This window comes from Triturus cristatus, chromosome 11 (assembly GCF_964204655.1).
Source record: "Triturus cristatus chromosome 11, aTriCri1.1, whole genome shotgun sequence".
In the NCBI taxonomy this organism is placed as follows: domain Eukaryota; kingdom Metazoa; phylum Chordata; class Amphibia; order Caudata; family Salamandridae; genus Triturus; species Triturus cristatus.
This window is the reverse complement of record NC_140594.1, coordinates 560,533,085-560,539,691: the sequence shown is the minus strand read 5'-3', so window position 1 is coordinate 560,539,691 and position 6,607 is coordinate 560,533,085.

The window sequence follows — 6,607 nt, the reverse complement described above, 5'->3', positions numbered from 1 at the left end:
ACATACACTTTACCGATTCTTAAATACCGATTCGGTATGATTCGGTATTTTAGAATCGGTAAAGTGTATGCCACCTACATGAGACCCTAAGACTCCTATCAGAATTGCCCCCAACAAAAAAAACTTTCCTTGCTGCACTCCTTCACATGTATCGTGCTAACTTATCCTTGATATTACACCTTCATTCACTCTCTTAAGAGGTCCAGGTGAAGGTGTATCTGTCCTGTGCAGCTTCTGTGTTTATGGTAGAGAACACCGTGGTCTGCGTGCCTTCATGTTGTGGGTCCCTTAAATGCTCCTGAGACACTGCGCCCTTTGATAATTAAAATGAAAATTTACAGTTATATAAATAAAATAGGAACAATACATCTACTCTATAATGAAGCAGAAATAAAACCTGCTACAACCAGATTTATAAATAAATTAATAAACATGAAACAATCTGAAGAATGAACCTACTTTATTACGTTCAGATGCAGGATACAACTAGGCCTGGGCTAAAAATCCGTTCCGCTCGCGGAAATTGTGATAATTTAACATTTTTGCGTTCCGCGGAGAGCGCGAAAATGTAAAAATTTCCGCAATCCGCATTTTACCGGAAACTTTTTGCTTGCTCGCGCTGTAAAATAATACATTCTTGCGTGCGCGCGATCGCCTTACCTGAATCCCCACGTTCGCCGACAAGTTTTCCCGATCCGGTCGCGTTCTCCACGAGATGTTGGATTGTTGGTAGCCATTTGCGATGTCTCGTGACAGTTCGCGCCCGCAGTAACATCATTCGTCGCGCGATCACGTCTTTCTTCTCGCGATCATGCACCGCGAGACAAGTAAAAACAAGATGGCCGCGCCCACGAGCAACCGCATGGGTAAGTTGGTGAGCCGCGACCACGCAGAACATACCGCGAACGGGCGGGGAAAAAACTTCTGCTACTTCGCGATATTTCCGCGTGTTTGCGGAGAGTTTCAACATGTTCGCGATAATTTGCAAAAGTGAATTTCGCAAATTCCGCCTACCCCTAGATACAACTACGGAGTGGCAGCACAGCCTCCATAGCCCTGAAGGAGCTGGTGTTACCATTTAGTCTGTCAGTAGGAGGATGGGTGGATTTCCGTTTGCTATGAAATTTGCAATTGTCGCCTTGAGCGCGTATCCCAAGCTCTGGCAAATTAACTGACCTTGGCTTCACAGGATGCTTTTGACACTCCCTTGGCTGTCCACTCTGTGCATCAGAATGGCTCAGGAGGGGGGCATCTTTGGAACTCCTTTCCAACTGCACAGAGGACCTGCTAACATCAACTCCCCTTGAACTCCTTTTTCACCTATCCAAGGTTTAAAGAGGTGCGAAAGACCCTCGGATGTTTGAAAATATATGCACTTTGCTACAATGAATAATGTTACAATATACTACTGGGAAGCAGAACTACGAATAGCCAATATTCTCTAAAAACTTAATTGTAGCAGGTTGCAGCAAAAGCTTACAGCGAATGCAAAGGAGCAACAACATGCAAATCACTGTTGTGTGCGGGGCTTATATTTAGAAGCGCCCTCTTGCTAAATCATTTGGTGTGAGGATGGATTTTGCACTAAAATGTAGCGCAAACTGACAGATTTGCATTTAGCACAATTACATCTAATTTCGTTTAAGTTTGCCATCATTTCTCAAAATGATCCAAAAGCAAATTTAACTATTTGCGCACACCCCTTGCTACAACCTAGTGTAGAGAAATTCTACATCCAGCACTCAACGGAATATCCTTAAAGCACGGCCAAACACTCAATGGAATATCCTTAAAGCACGGCCAAATATTTACCAGAAACTTCAGGTCAGAGGAAAAGTGCAACCACGTCCATAACAGTTCAAAGTGTGTTTGCAGAGAAAAACCTCACAATAATGCTGGTGTAGAGTTTTTTTTATTTAAAGAAAAAAAATGTATTTGAAATAAGGTATCTTCCGTTCTGCTTGAGATGCACTGTGTAATTCTCCCCCAAAATGGCTTACAGACAATTTTTAAAAGCAATTTCCAGGGCAGCCTTTCAATATGCTAAAATGCCCTTTCGCACCGACTAACCTTCCCCTGTCCTACCAACTCGAATACAGTCCTAAAGGGAAGAGCTGATCCCAACCCCGTCCTCTGTGACAGACCCTTCCCCCTCCTGCTGATGTGCAAGGTGCTGGCTTCCTTTGTAATTCCAGTGGCCAAGGAAGAAGAGGTGCGAACGCGCGCGCTCCCAGGCACCTCTGAATGACAAAGGGCCTAGACCTTGACACTCCCAGCTCATGTCCAGGCAACCCAGTCGCTTTCAGCCCCTGGCACAAGTGTCTGTAGACTTCGATGAACTGCAGCGACAGCTCAAAAGAGTCGACTCACATTAGAACAGCACAGATGATTAAACTTTAAAGTATACTCAGCAGTACGAAGAAAAAAGTTGAAAGCTGCAGAAATGTAAAAGGCGCTGGACCCCACAGAAGCAAATGCCATATAAAACAGATTTATATTGTAATTTGACGTGATAACTTTATGAAGCGAAGCCAATATTTCTGACTTAAGTATGCATGTATGCACAAACAGTGCTTTAAATGGGCCGGTACTACTGGTACTGAGTACCGGCACTTCTCGGGTTTCTAATCCCGAGTACCAGGACTTCTCCTTGGCCAAGGCAAGTACAGGTACTCATAGTGGCAGTCGAGCAGGCTGTGATTTACTATTATGTGCAGTGCAAGTGCAGCTGACGTCGAGGCTGTGTGAGAGGAGCGTGGCTGTGCGCCATTCTGTTCTTTATCCATGTGCAGAGACGTTGCAGAAAGCTACTGATGTGGTTACCTAAGCATACATGCCAATATTTCAGTAGAGCAAAGTGGGAAATTTGTTAGAAAAAATCGGGAGAACGGGGCCTTGAATCGGGTTACTGTCATGTATGGGCTTTGGAAGGGTGCTGCTGCAGGATCGGACATTTGAAACGCAAATGCACGTTTTTTTCTTCATGGAGCGCAATGGCAGGCAGAGAGTGGGGGATGCAAGTGTTGTACACTGGCCTGGCAGGTTGCTGGCAGTGCATACACCAAATCCCCCCCCCCCCCCCCATTTGTGTGGCAGCCAGGGCTGAAACAGCTTCCCAGGCACCCACAACAGCGCCCCCCCCTACTTCACAGGTCTTTAAAAGACCATTCGCTTGTTAATGAGGCTTTGTTGGTTTGTCACACCTTCTAGAGCCCCCGCATCGCCACTCTGACTTTTGCTGGAAGAATTAGCACGTTACACAATACCAAGCCCTGTCAGCTGAAACCCCGAGGAATCGGGTTTCTGGATGCTTGAATCGGGAGGGGGGAGACTAGCCTTGAAAATCGGTAGTCTCCTGCCTGAATCGGGAGGGTTGGCATGTCTGCCTAAGGCTGTGGTGGGGGAATGGTATGGACCAGCCATGCACTCTAAATCAGCTACGCAGGTTCCACTTAGAACCCGTGCACTCATTCACACTGTACTTTTCAAACAGGGGGTTTTACCTGCCATGTCTCATGATACATGGAGAATCGAAATTGCCAATCTGTAGTTTCATTAGCCACTATTACTGGTAATAAAGATGAGAGGGTTTGTGCACCTGCTGCAGCAATTTGCATTTACCCACTTGGTTAGAGTTCTGAGACGGTAGCTCTCATCTGTCAGCATTTGATAAAATCATCATTGACATTATTTGTAGTAAACTGTAAGGCCCATTAACAGTACTGTGGAGCGCAGGCACAGTTGCAAAAAGTGTTGTATAAAAATAAAAAATGCTGTTTTGACACAGAGTGGTGTTCAGATACTCTGTATGATTTTTTTTTTTGTCAAACCATTTTTATTGCAGGACCAGGTATATTGTACAGCAGCCAGAACGCATGTCAGTGATGCGGGTTTCCCGTCCCCCCCTTAATCATTTATCCGTGCAGCATACACAGCCGTACTGCCCACATCCCGGAGGCCGGGCGGCATCACTTATTCATATGGCACATTGATACAGTACTGACAAGAACGGACTTCTGGTGGGGAGACCCGCTGCCCGCTTTTGAACGTTGTCCCCGTGCTCCACCAGGTACTCACATAACTTACATTCTACTTCCATGAAACCTTAAACTTGTAATCCCACCCTCCCCTCCCCTCCCTAGTGCCCCCCCATTGCGCCTAGTCAGGAATAATTAGCATGTGTGGTGGGTAGCAGGAAGATCCAGTAATCCCTAAGCGTGTGTGATTGGCAGGGGAGCTGATGTCGCGACTCCGTCTACTACGTCAGAGTTCTCATCTTCCTCCCCACTGGCTAGGCTATCTCGCAAGGCCTGTACCAGCATTTCCCATTCCATTGCCGCTGCCTGAGCCCGGTCATCCGGCTTGCGGTGAGCTAGCTGGTATCTGAGTGTGCTCTTGCTAGCCGCCCATTTTAGGAATTCGTTCAGCCATCTCCGGTGTGTAGGACCCACCTTCGACTTCCACCCCTTCGTCACCTCCCTCTTTGCCAGGATGAGGCCCATGTCTATACACTTGCTGGATATTTTATTCTTGGGCGTGTGCGGGAACCAGTGGAGTATGCAAACGGCCGCGTCGTACTGTAAGTCTCTATCTGCTACTTCATTTAACGTGCCGCCAACCTCCCCCCAGTACTCCTGCAGGTTTGGGCAGGCCCTCAGCTTGTGGATCTGGTCTGCTCCTACCCTGTTACATCTAGGGCACGCAGCTTCCGCAGCTCCAAAGTATTTCCTAATTTTGTCTGGGGTAAGGTATGCTCTGTGGAGCACATAGAAATGAATCAATTGAAATCGCGCATTTCTCGTGCTTTTTCTGGCTCTACGCACTAACTGCACCCACGTGGTGTCAGGGATGTCCACCTGCAAGTCCAGCTCCCACTTGTTTTTTAACTCAGTCAGGGGCTGAAGGGTCACAGATACTCTGTATGATGTGGTTTAATGTAACTGAGGAAAATGTTTTTCTAAAGAAAAGAAAGAGTTTAATAAAATACAAATGAAAGAGGACAATATCTATCAGTCTAATCCCAGTGAGGCAACAGTAGCTCTGACCTGGATACTTGTGCACATCAAATCTCAGAGCACGGGTATTTTTACGTTTAGCCTTTTGTACAGAAAGATTGCTAATACTCAGCATGTTAATAGGAGATGTTACTAACCATTACACAAATCGCTGAACATTTATCAGCCGCAGAAGAATGAAAGGATGAATGTCCTATCCATCTATAACAGGTTTTACAAAATTATCTTAAACATGTACTCTGCTGGTGCTGAACTCCCTCAGAAGTCTTATGATGTAGAGCACCATAGTTCAGGTTTCAGATATGGCTGTGGGGTAATCACTACCATTTTTGCCAAACTATAGGTGTTCAGCTCTCAAACTGTCAAAATGGCTCAGTGAGTTAATGTATCTACACCATCATCAAAATTTATTGTGCTGTTCCACTGCCACTCCACAGTGTGCCGGTACACCCCAATTGCCATCAAAAGCAATGAATGTGGTTTTACTGTGTTTAGTAGAACACATGACTATGGTATATTTAAAAATCAATTAGATCTATGTAAACAAAGCTATTAACGGTAGCAAATGCATTTATTGTGTAGGACCCTGGACGACCTCTACTTCTCTCAGCGAGGAACCATAAATATATCTTAGTATCAAATCAAATAATATAGGTCCTGCTTTGATAGCAAATATAAAAAAAAAATCAAAAGTGCATAATCAAAGATCCATTTTTTTTGGGTGGTTTTAAATAACGCGTACTCGACTGTACGGTATCGGAGCACTTTACATGCGAGCCCCAGTTGCGTTTCAGACGAACACATTCATTTTGTTCAGGACCGGGAGATTAAGTGATTTGCCCAGAATCACAGAGGGCCCGATTCACAGAACTAATTTAAGGCAAAATCCTAAACTTACTACCATTCTGGTATTCACAGAAGGCACTTACTCATTTTCGTATTCACAGAAGGCACTTACTCATTTCCGTATTCACAGAAGTTAGGAGTCCTAACTTTAGGACTCCTAAATGCCTTCTGTGAATACCGAAAGTCTTAAAATTAGGATTTTTCTCAGTTTAGTAGTAGTATAGTTAGGACTCCTAACTTTAGGACTCCTAAATGCCTTCTGTGAATACCGAAAGTCTTAAAATTAGGATTTTTTGCAATTTATTAGTAGTAAAGTTAGGACTCCTAACTTTAGGACTCCTAAATGCCTTCTGTGAATACCGAAAGCCTTAAAATTAGGATTTCTCTCAGTTTAGTAGTAGTAAGGTTAGGAGTCCTAACTTTAGGACTTCTAAACTGAGAAAAAACCTAATTTTAAGACTTTCGGTATTCACAGAAGGCATTTAGGAGTCCTAAAGTTAGGACTCCTAACTTCTGTGAATACCGAAGTGAGTAAGTGTCTTCTGTGAATACCAAAATGAGTAAGTGCCTTCTGTGAATACGAAAATGGTAGTAAGTTTAGGATTTTGTCTTAAGTTAGTTCTGTGAATCGGGCCCAGAATGTATAGCATTCCTGCCGAGGCTCGAACACAGTTCTTCAGATTTGAGGTCGACGGCTCTAGCCGCTAGGCCACATCCTCTCTATAAATAGGGAGGCTCTGCGCATA